The following is a 12,604-nucleotide window of genomic DNA, read 5'->3' on the forward strand; positions in this document are numbered from 1 at the left end:
TCTAGCCAGTGAGAAAAGTAGTTTAAAAATAGAAAACACAGGGGTTAGCATATTTCATAGTATGTGGGTGGTTTGGGGCCATAGAAAGGTTTGCTTGCCGCTGCCGGGGAGTAGGGAATTATGCCAGAAAACAGTGAAAATTGCAGTGGGAAGAAGGACAGTGTGTTCTGGAACCTCCATGGAGGCGGACTTTTCACATCATTCAGTGTGGGAACTAATATAAAAGATGCCTTGGCAGGAAGCAGTGAAGCACAGTAAACTCTAACTGCATAAGCAGAAGAAAACGACAGTGACATTTAGCCTTATCTCACTACTAATGTGGAAACGGGTTTGCGGCTAAAAGAATCCGGACTGGGTTATTATCCATTCAGATGACACATTTAGCAATGTTTCCTACACTTAAATAGGACATCTTTTAAATTTCTCTAGGCACCACACAATTCAAATGGGTGAAAATAGTGTGGTCACTACACTTAGAATTTTTCTCTGTGTTTGTCTTATAAGGCAAGCTTTAAAAATTACCTCCCCTTTTCATCTTACAGCTCAGCTTACCAAATGATACTGTTACATCTGGATATCTGGAGGAAATTATTCAATTATGTACTCTTCGTAGCAACACCGCTGAAAAAGAATAAATATGGGCGTTTGAATCTGTGACTGACAGGGTCCACGTGGAAGCTGTTTCGAGCCATGGTCCCTGCGCTTCCCAGATGTGGGAGTGGCTGCCTTCGAGCTCTCCATCTGCCTTTACTCTAAAGACTGTTTATCTAATTGTCTGGTAATTTCCTTAGCTTTTCTGATTTCCTTTGACCCCGAATTAAAGGTCTATATCTAGCTGTATATAAATATATCCTTTTGTTTCTGGGTTTTGTTATGTAAACACTCTAGGAAGCAGAAAGCAGGGAAGACATTAGTGCTGGGGTGCTGGTACCTTCAGGAGGATGGCAAAGCTCTTGCAATATTCACACTTGTTTGCCCTGCACTGTAAAAAGGGCTGGGCACCTTTTCCAGAGTTCTTTGGGACTTCCAACCACATCATCCCATAAAGTCCCCCCAGTATTTTCTCTGCCCTTCCAACACTCAAGCAGACACTGATGCCTCCTCTACTCTCTCCAGATTCACATACAAAGGCGAGTCAGGCCCCTGCTGGATGTTGACAGCCGATCCTTGGCAGTGCTGTGGACATTTGGTGGTGTTGCTGCTACTGTTGTCTGTAACTCTCCAGGGATGGTTTCTGTTCCTTACAGTGGGCCTTTCCATTGTCCTGATCTCATCTTTCAGGCACGCCATCTCCATGTGCTCTCTTGTTCTTATACTGTTGCTCTTAGTCACACAAATAGCTTCTCAAGTGCCATTGTGGGACCATAAGGAAGACAAGTGTTAGCTATGCATGTGGTTCTCACCTAGAGTTCCTGCAACTCCCTCTTCAATTACCACCTCGCCCAGCGGGTTACCCTTCTCTCTGTACAGTGTGGACAGTCTTCGTCCGTACAGCATGGAATCAGTCATGGGGCAGGACTGTTAATATTCCTTTTGCCATCTCTTAATTGAAAATCTCCTACCTGTTTCCCTGGAGTCCCTGCCCAGAGTTGCGTACCAGGGGATGTGAAAGGAGCGTGCGCGGCAGGGTGTGCCTCGTCTTCTAGTGCTACTACTCATGATTATCAAGCCTGGTGTAGTTTTCTGTTTACACATGCCCTCAAGTTCCTGAGGGAATTATACCACAGCTGCAGGGCAAAATGTCAAAAGCCATGCCAGGGCTCAGTTAAGGGAAGAAAACAAAGAAATGGAGCCTCCCCATGACAGAGCACGCCTTCTTCCCAAACAACAACAAACGTGTTGTAGAAATCTAGCCAGAAGTCCGTTATGCAGGAAATTATAATAACAATGATGTAGATGTTTGGAGGACCAAAAGTTAAAAGTCAGTGATTAATTTCTAAACTGGAAGGTTAATTTAGGAATATACAATTAATATACATTTAATATATAATCAGTAAGAATTCGAATACATAATTGTGGCAAATAACATAACAGCATTTAAAAGTAGCCTGTGGCTGGAGAGAGAGCTGAGAAACTAGGAGCTCATATAGCTCTTTTGGAGGACCCATGTTTAGGTCCAAGTCCCCACATATCTTGGTTCAGAACTGTGGTAACTCCAGCTCCAGGGGACCCAAGGCCCTTTTCTGGACTGTATAGACACCTGCACTGGCATGCACACATGAGCACATGCTCACAGACACACAGTTTATTGCTTATTATTTTCTTATCTATTATTATTATTTATTAGTTTTATAATAGAAATAAATATTTTTTTTAAACTATGCATCTTTTACTTTATAGTCCACACAATCTTGGTTTCCCAGCACTAAATCCTTGTCTTTTTTGTTGTGAGCCAAAGCCTTCAATGTCCAAGCCATCTCTCCAGGTCTGCACTAAATATTTGAACGGACAATAACTTTTTTCTTTTATTGAAAATAGAGGGTTTTTTTTATATGATATATTCTGATTACGGTTCCCCTCCACTGCCAGTAACTTGAGAGACTTTAACAGCTTCAGTGGGCTCTGCTCAGGTGGTGAATATGTTTCTTTACCAGCACAGTTTTCACTCCCTATAAAGAAATTAAACACCATTGAATATTAAACAGTTAAATTTGTATATTTGTATTTAGTAAACTTTAACATAAAACTATATTGAAAAATCATAATCTTGGAAAGCACAATTGTGGCTTAGTATACAGGTCAGTAGTAGTAAGTGTGTTCACATTTTACACAGCCAATCTCTATAATGTTCTGATCTTACAAATCTAAATGTCCCTTTCTTTTAAGAAGTGGCCCCTCCTTCTCATTGTCCCCCTCCTTCCATGGACAGACAGGCCCCGGAAACCGTCATTCTCCTTCTATCTCTATGTGCGACTACTCAAGGTATCCCATGTAAGTAAAGTCATACGGTTTCAATGATTTCCATAAACTACGAGGAATTTGATGCATAAGAAACCATGTCTTATAAGTATATAATAGCCGAAACTGAGAGCCATATAGCAGAAACCAGGTTGATACAGTTTGTGAAATGGGAATCTACTTGGATAGCACCTGTTTACTTTTGAACTGGGGATTTTTTACAGGGAAGTTCTGATGAAATTTGGAAAGCTCCAGTGAGGAGACAGATGAGAGGGGAAAGCAGTTTTTTTCTTTGTGGCAATACAGCAAAGCCCCCATTTTGCACATCATAACTGCTAAACATTTCTTAGTGGAAAAAAAGTAGTCTTGTCATCCTAAAAGTTCTGGGAAGCTGCCTAATAAAGCTCTCAAAATCATTCATATTACATCTCAACAAACTGAAGTTCTAAACTATTTTTTTTCCTGGTTGACCAGGTGTCTCTCAACTTTTGTTTCCTGAAGAAGCCTGTTTTCTTTCCCCCAAACCTAAGAACAGTATGGAGGAAAAAGCTCTAACTTGTGAGACAGCTTCAGTTATCTTGGGCCCTAAAGGACTTTTAGAGCAGAGTCTTGATTACCCCCCCCCCCCCCCCCCGGCCAAACCTCCCTCCTTCATTCTGCCTTTCTCTATACAATATACATATGTATCTGACATTCACATACTGAATAGAGATTGCGGTCTGCCATACAGTCCTGTCACTAAGACACCCCTTACTGTAAATGCCAAGTTGATTAAAGTTTCATTTGAAAGAATAGTAAAGCGAGCCTGACAATAGGGATTGCACTTAGCTCGTGGTTGGAACTACTACCTAAGTCCCAGGGGAGCAGATCTGTGATCCTTCAGGCTAAAATGAAAACTACTTGGTTATTGTGCTTAAGCCCTTCTCATGTGACAAGAGGAACCAACAACTCAGCTACAAACGGCGTTCCAAGTGCCAGAATAAGATTGGTGAAGACAGGTAAATAAGAGAATTTCCATGCCCACGCAACATTAATGTTGCATCGGAACAGAGGCTGTGTGGATGTGGACAGTGTTTAGTGATAAACAGTGGTTCCAGAAAATACTGCACAGAAGATAAGATGAGTCATCGTCAATGTACAAAAGCCTCTGAGGTCATTTGTGAGATCTAAGTGGTAGGAGCTTGGGTAAGAACTAGGAAATGACTGATTTTTTCCATTGGAGACATTTCCTTAATTGTTTCAGGGCAATTTTAACACCTTGGGAGGCCGTCATGATGATCCACTTAGAATAATGGCAATTTGCCTCTGCATATTTGACAATGCATAAATTAACTCCTTCCTTAGGATATATGTTTTCCACAATTATTACCAAGTATTTCTCTGCGTGTCTTACCTTGTTTTACTAAGTTATGCTCTCTGAGAGCAACAGTGCTAGCAAATCTATTTGGTATGCCCTTTAGAGCCTGATCCAGAATTTAGCAAACTATTAACATACTGGGAGGTTAAACGAGTCACTGAACTCATTGGATTCAGTTTCTAGTCAACATTTTATATCAAAAGAACTAATTTTTCTCCTATTCTCGAAGGAATTCCAAAGGTTAAACTCCTCCAGCATTTGGAAGAAGTGATGCCAGCCACACACTAAGCTGGCACTTATTTAACGTTCCTGTCTTAATGCCATCCCTTAAAGAATTAAAGCACGTGGGTGGATTCATTGGAAAGTGAGAAAGAAAAGGCAGGCAGAAGAGAGAAAGCACATTTGAGCCCGACGTATTCATGAAATGTTCAGTGTTGAGTGTCTCGTACTTCTAACCAGCAAAGTGCTCCTAAAGGCAAAGCGAAGTTCTTTCATACTGACCATATCTTTTCCTGTTCACTGTGCCTGACAGCGCAGGCGCCATGACTTCTGTGAGTGCTTGGTCATGAACTTCTCATGTTTTTTTTAAAAAATGCAGCTATGGGCAAAAGACCTTCAGGCTCTGCTTAACAGGGCCTTCCAGAATTGTTTAATGAGCGAATGAAAAACAACACCTGACTTTTATGTAGTTAATGTCAAAACATTGCCATGATGCATACTATTTACCTTTGCTTCATTTGTTTATTTTCTCATCCAGTAAGTAGTATACAATTATATGACAGCCGTGAGCTAGTAGATAATAATTCAGACTAAATCAGTCGCAGTCCCTGTGACTCAGAGTATCACAGCCCAGGGAAAGGACAGCTTTTGAAAAGAGTATCAAAAATTCGTTACGCGTTGACAGACGTGAGAAGGAGCAGTTGCTGTGCAGGGTCCTTTGATTGTCAGAACTATTCCGTTGGCAGAAATTGTGGAGCCACCCAGATCCTCAAAGGTGAGTGGCTCACCTGGAGTCACAAGACTAAAACAGAGACCACTGTGGTTGGGTCTTTTCTCTTGCAGGGGACATCCGCTCTGTCAACCCCACATCCCCCTTTATAACTCAAGCCGGAGACTAGAGTTTTAAGGCTCAGACTGTCAGACGCTGTTTGTAGAGTCTGTCAGGCAGTGAAAAGGGCGGGTGGAGCGGGGTGGGGTGGAGCTGAGAATAAAGCTGTAAATTGTGACAATAGCTAAGAAATTCAGTTTTGTTGGAGCTTACCTCAGATGAGAGACCTTTTGGAAAAATATTCTTCCTAGCTCATGTCCCCCAGTCAGACCAAGTTTAAATCAGAATATGGGTAAACTGCTGAAGGTATGGATGTGAACTCCAAACAGACACTGTAAAATTCAGTCTTGAAAGTCATTTATTTGTGGGCTCCCTTCTCAGAAAACCTTCCTTGTAAAGCCAAAAAAAGCTTCATGGACTACAGGTTTTTCAGTAACATTTAAAATATTTTGTGACACTATATTTATACCAACAATAATACTAATAAAATATTTACCATTTCAACTAATTTTTCCTTTTCTCTGCATTTCCTTAATAAATGGTATATAAAGGTGAAAGCTTAAAATTTCCTAATTTTTATTAATTCTTGGGTTTGTTAGGTACGGAGGGTTTGCCTAACTGAAATGGTCTTGGTGTTGTGTAAGTTTACACTGGTTTTATTCGGTTCTGAAAGTGCCCAGAGCAGTAGCTGCCAATGTGGGATAAATATTTTATTATGTAGTAAATGAACAGATGTAATTTCCCTGTTTACAAATGAACCGAATACACGAAGGTCATTGAAAGAGCAGGTTCTTGTGACGAGTGTGTTCAAATCACGACACTTTGTTCACTGAAAGGCAAAACGAACAGAAACCAAAACCAAACTGAAGCAAAGTGTTATCATATGAAACTTAGACTTCACAGGCGCCACGGTGGAAAAGCACTGAACCTCTAAATCCTAATTGCTAAATGTATTCTAATTCTTAGCGTGAAAGGGATTATTTGCTTTTCTGGTGTGTAGACACGTATTGAGCTTTGTTAAGGAATTCTAATGTGACCCACTTATGAAAATTAGCCATATGCTACTGTGTAGAATCTACTTAATTCAAGGAAAATAAGTTGAAATAATGTTTATGAAGTACAAAGCAAGAATTATTTTGCTTACTCAGCCTAAGTGAATTGGAACCATGAATACAACTCACTGAATTTCAAAAATGGTCAAGATGTTTAATTAACCTAACTTTTGAGGAAATAGATTTATTTTACACCTAGGCCCTCTTTGCCAGTTCAGGGGTAGGATCCGTCTATCAACCGAAGCCACTTCTAGTGTCACACCAGCGCCTCCTCAGATGAAACCCCTCACCATGCTGCAGCAGTCAAACCGGCATGGTTCGTGTCCTGCCAAGTCAAGAAGCAGACATGATGAGAAAACGTGAAAACCACCCTGGGGTGAGTACCAAAAAGCTGATCTCGTTTTTTACCTCAGCATGCAAATACACTTAACACTCTTCCGTAAATAAAGGAGGGCGCTCTGACTCCGCATCCTCATCCTCCTGCGTCTGCGCCGGCATCCTCCATTTCTCTGTGTGTCAGTCGCTGGAGCTGCCACAGCAAAATACCACAGACAGAGTGGCTTTAAAAACATATGTACTTCCTCCTGATCCTGGAGGCCGAAGTCTGAGAACAGGGAGTCATCAGGGTTTGTCTCTTCCCTCTTCTGCCGCCTTGTAGGTTGTTTCCATCCTGGTCTGTCCTCAAATGGCCGTCCTTTTCATATCTATGTAGGCCTTGGCGATACTTGATTCAGGCTCACCTCAGTGACCTCTTTTAAACCCACTCATTTCATTTTTGTATGTGTGCTTGCCTGTGCATGTGGTGGGTGTGTGTGCGCGCGCGCGTGCGCGTGTGTGCATGTTCATGTGGGTGTGTATGCAAATGTGTGTGTATGTATGTATACAAGTTTTCCCATGTGTGTGGAAGCCAGAAGACAACTTCAGATACCATTCCTTGCACACCATCCACTTTTGGTTTCCGAGACAGGGTCTCTCTTAGGCCTAGGACTCATCGTGCATGCTAGGCTGGCTCTGGGATTGCACGCACACACCACACCCAGCTTTTTTCGCGTGGGTTCTGGGGTTCAGTCTCAGGTCCTCGTCCTTACAAGGCAAACCCTTTGCTGACTGAGCCCTTGCCTTAGGCTGCCAATTGTTTCTCTACGTATCGATCTTCAAATATAGTCACAGTCTGAAGTACAGAAGGCTGGGGGGTTCCACTAGGAATTTGGGGAAGGGTATGAGTTTGCCTGTAGCACACTTGTTTTCAAACATCCTCCTTGCAGGTAAAGGTGCAGGCTGCTGTAGAGAGGCCAGGGCTGCACAGTCAATGTCCTGGGTCTGGTGGTTCAACTAAGTCATTAAAGGCCCAAGCTCTTCCCACTAGACATTCGCTTTTATCTTTACATTCATAACTCCCTGGTCACATGGTAGCTACTCTGCCTCCAGAAATGAAGTCCTTTCCCAGCTGTGCTTAAAACAGAAAAGGAGGAAGGGCTTTTCCTCATAGACATGTTTCTCAAAGGGAAATAAACTCTTTTCTTGACGTTCCCAGCCAAGATCCTTGAGTTATTAGCCAGAAGCAGGTCACATGGCTACCCCTGGATCAACCACTTGAAAGACAACAGGGTTCTCACGATTTCCCCAGTCCAGTCACGATTTATATCCTAGAGGCATGTATGTGGCCCCTGCCCCAAATCAAGGTTCTGTTAACGAAGGAGGAACAGGGGCTCTGTGATGGTAAGGTGAACAAGCCATCGATATCTGTCACAGCCACTGCCAACAACAGTCATTAATCAGCTAGAGAGACAGTTCAGCCACGGAGAGCACTTGAAGCTGTTGGACAGCCCTGGTACCTCTGTAATCGGCTGTGGGTGAGGCCACAGGAAGCTGGATAAACATGGGGTCCAGGGCCCCAAAAGACTGTGGCATGGGATGACTGTTACTGCAGGCTGTTCTGTCCATCAAAGCCAGTTAATGGCAGGTTATGTGTGGTTAATAAGCATTTTAAACCAAAATTATGAGAGCTTGAGAGCATTCTTGGCAATGGTTAATAAAAGCTAACCTCCTGCAGTGAGAAGGCAAACCTAGAGAAGAGTCAAGCTTGGGACTGCATTAAAAGGCCCATCATTATTCAGAGAAAGCCAAATGCCGAGCCCCAGAAAATCTGCTCTAGCAAGTCCAAGACACTAAACAGGGATGCATCAGGACCCCAGCATCTGAGAACGTTTGGTCCCTTCCCGATGTCCTTGGCAGGTCAAACTGCATTGAGTCCACTGGACCTGCAGAAGTGGTCCATTCCTCATTTGTGGTGGGAGATGCCCCCTTACCCCTTCACCTTGCCTTGCCTTGCAGTCCTAACAAAGATGCAGCAGTCAGTTGTATCAGGAACATTTTAGGGGTACAGTGATCAGAGTCATGCCACAAGTTCTCCTCCAAAATACAAGACAAATAATTGCATATTGCTCAACCTCCTGTAACTCCAACTCCAGCTGGTCTGATTCCATTTTCTGGCCTTTGTGAACAACTGCCCCAACACACATGCACACATATATTAATAAGTTATAAAATAATTCTTGTTTTCCCTAAGATCCATTAAGAGTGCTTAGCAATCTGGAGGTAGCAAATGCAGTGATCATTTTTTGCTTATCTTCCCCCCAACACCTCCCCCCAGAACCTCCAAAAGGAGCTTCACATTTGCATTTGGAAGTTTAGAGGAACCAGCAAGATGTATGAAAGAAAGATACATCTTTATGTTAAATGAAATTAAAATAAGACAAATAGCTCCTCTCCATATCTTTATATGTACATATGAATACATATGCTAAAAGAAGACTATGGTTTTATTTTATATGCCCTCATTGTTAAAAATAGGAAGGCAGAGTGGCATGATGGTACACACCTTTAATCCTAGCAGAGACAGGTGGATCTCTGTGAGTTTGAGGCAATCCTGGTCTACAGAGTAAGTTCCAGGCCAGCCAGGGTTACCTAGTGAGACCCCCACCTCAAAACTAAACAAACACATGTATATATTAACAGATGAAAATTTATTTAGAGTAAAGGCAAAAACAAACAAACAAACAAAAAAAAAAACCCAGAATGGAATACCAGTGATACTCTGGTGAACTGGAATGTTGCAGAATAATGCCGCAACCGCAATGTTCGTGTTGTGTGATTTTTCCCGGGGAGAACTTGTTGTCTTAGCTTCTTTGTGATTGATGTGATGAAGTATACTAACAAAAGCAACTTCGGAGAGAGAAGGTTGACTTTAGGTGACAAGGTAGTGTCCTTCGTTGTGGGAGAATCATGGCAGCAGGGACTTGGAGCAGCTAGTCCATCCACAAAGCCGAGAGAGAATTAACACAAGCATGCTTGTGCTCAGCTCACATCCCCTCCTCTCACACAACTCAGGACCCATGGTACCAGCATCTCCAAAACGCTAGGGTCTCTGCTGCAACTGGGCTGCACCTTCACTAATGGCTTCCTGCAGTCTCTCTAGGGACTCTGATGCTGCTACATGGTGCCAAAGCCTCAACTTCTCTCCATGACCTCTGAGGCTTGTAGTCCTGAGGCTTCTACTACAACAGACATTGTGTCTTCATCAGGGGACTCTCCTGGTCTCCCACCCTTCATGCCTTCCAAACCAGTAACACCTTGTAAACTCTTACACATTACCAAGTTCACCTGCAAGGACAAGGTCCAGCCTTGGCCCCCTCTGGACCACAGCTTTTGTGTGCTGACCCTGAGGAAAGACTTCCCAAATTTTGCTTCAGTGATACTGGTCTCTTCAGCATCACTGCTAATTTCTCAGCTCTCGCTAACCAGCATCAATTGCCCTGATAAAGCAAAGGTATTTTTTTTTTTTATCTCGGTGGTGCTGCCTTCTTGTTAATCGCAGCCAATTCTTCAGCTCTAGCTCACCAGAAACCACAGATTTCTAACACCAGCTATCACATAAACAGCCCCAGAAGAGTGTGCTTCCCCCTAAAATTCAAATCCAGGGCTCCGTTCTCCTCACTGCTCTCAACAACAGCTCCAAGTTTCCACCACAGCTCATTAAGCTCTGAGCACCTTATGGCTTTCCCAAAATCCCAAAGTCCTTCCACAATCTCGTAGAAACCCGTGGTTAGGTCTGTCACAGCCATACTGTACCATGACCTGGCACCAATTTTGTCTTAGTTAGTTTGATAAAGACCATAACCAAAGTCAACTTCATGTGGAAAGGGTTTATTTCCTTTTAGATTTCCAGGTAACAGTCTGTCACTGAGGAAAGTCGGGGCAGGAACTCAAGCAGGGCTGTGACCTGGAGGTGGGAACTGAAGCAGAGGCCATGGAGGGGTGCTGCTTTCCTGGCTGGCTCCTCGTGGCCTGCTTTCTTATACGAGCCAGAACGACCTGCCCAGGGATAGCACTGTCAAGTGAGCTGGGATCTCCTGCATCAATCATTAATCAAGACAGTACCTCACAAACTTGCCTACAGGTCCACCTCATGGAGACATTTTCTCAGTTAAGACTCCATCTTCTCAGATGAGTCTCACAAGCCATGGGAGGGAGCTGATAAATCTCACAACTTCCTTCATCTTAAAGAGGTCTCCAAACCTTCTGTCAAGGGCATGGTTAAGGCTGAAAGAAGTCACGGCAAATAGCTGGAAACCTCATCACTCAAACATACAAATATTTTTGAATTGTTGAGATGCACAGTCTTTGCCATCTTCAGAATATAAAAAAAAAACTTCACTACAAGATACTTCAAAGTGTACAGTAATAACAAATGCAATACAGCGATAATGAAAGCCTCATATATTAAACTCAAGGAGAGTTGTAAGGTCTGAATAAAACTTTATTACCCTGTCTTTAAAGACTTAAAAAAATTAGATGTAGATGTGTGCACGTGACTGCAGGTGTCCACAAAGGCCTTGAAGCTGGAGTTGGAGGTGGTTGTGAGGGACAGTGACGTGGGCGCTGGGAACTGAATTCAGGTTCTCTGCATGAGCCGTACATGCTGTTAACGCTGTTAACCACTGAGGCGTCTCTGCAGTCCCTCTGTCTCTGCTGGAGAAGTCACCTTGGTATCCTTCGTTCAGGAAGCCTGTTAAATAAGCTCCTGACAACATCATTAAAGGGGGACATATCAGCTGCTTGATTGTAAGTTCAGAGCACAGTGGGAAAGGGGAACGTCCAAAGGATCAGCTCCTCATTTCATGACTGCCGGGCTGGCAGAATTCACAGACATCAGCGCAGAGTTGGACTCATGGCTGTGACGTATGGCTAAAAACACAAAAGCAAAATCAGCACGGGGAAAAGAACGGCACAGGGGACAGAGTGTGGAAAGAGGCACGGACATCCAAGAGCCTTTCCTAGCAGACCCAGGACTCGATTCTTCCAGCAATAAGCAGTAACAACAGGTGAGGGGTCTTCTACCAGGGAAGTCATTAGAACCTCAGAGCCCAAGTCTGAATCAGAGGCTTGCCACTCAAGTTCCTTCAGCCTAGACATACCAAAATTCCATGCTCCCAGAAAAATGAGGTTATTCAGTACAAATGATGCTGCATCCATAGGTCAGGTGTATTAAACTCACATATCCCTCGGGGAGTGTCAGAACCACAAAGCACAGGTTGTCATCTGAGCACCAATCCCACACCGGGGTAATGCCGTTTCTTCTGAATTTGCCACACTCCTGGGAATGACACGTGAAGGATTCCAGCTGGGTCCCTGAGAAGATGCCAACTGTCCTTGTCGTTTTGTCCCTATATTTACCATGATAGCATCTAGTTTGTTGATTAAGTCCATGGAGGGTGCTTTCTCCCCACCTTCTTCTCCCTCTTCCCTAACAGAACAGCACCTGACATGGTTCGTGTAATCGGAGTGAGCTGGGGGATGGGGCAGGTGTGCAAAGTGATGGGGCTCTCTCAGGGCAGAAGCTGACTGTCAAGTCAATTGCTGCAGGGAACTTCCACCCTGGACATTGGCCTCCTCTCTGGAATTGCCTAAAGGAGTAGAGCCGAACTGGGCGCTCAGTTACACACATGCTGTGCAGGTTCTAAGGTTGGTCTGAAATCTCTGCCTCGTTATTTTATGCCTCTGCCTGCCCACTTGGCAACTCCATCCAGAACACAAGCCTTGTGTCTTCAGAGAAACGAGACACCACTCCTGTTTTGTACTTGAATGCTAGAAAATTGGTGACACATCCCCCCACCCCTCCACCCCCCTAGTTCACTTGCTCAAGCTTCTTTTCATCCTTCAGATTTATTTCACTGTTTTGAGGAGAAG

General features: G+C 43.5%; 1 long non-coding RNA gene across 2 annotated transcripts in view; it reads left to right on the plus strand.

Moving 5' to 3' along the window:
* LOC131914418 (uncharacterized) overlaps positions 1-806 on the plus strand; it is an 87,422-nt gene extending 86,616 nt beyond the window's left edge. For both annotated transcript variants that reach the window (XR_009380129.1, XR_009380130.1), the window contains exon 3: positions 543-806. This is a non-coding gene — a long non-coding RNA (uncharacterized LOC131914418). The remainder of the gene's footprint in view (positions 1-542) is intronic.
* The last annotated feature ends 11,798 nt before the right edge of the window (positions 807-12,604 follow it).

This window comes from Peromyscus eremicus, chromosome 7 (assembly GCF_949786415.1).
Source record: "Peromyscus eremicus chromosome 7, PerEre_H2_v1, whole genome shotgun sequence".
In the NCBI taxonomy this organism is placed as follows: domain Eukaryota; kingdom Metazoa; phylum Chordata; class Mammalia; order Rodentia; family Cricetidae; genus Peromyscus; species Peromyscus eremicus.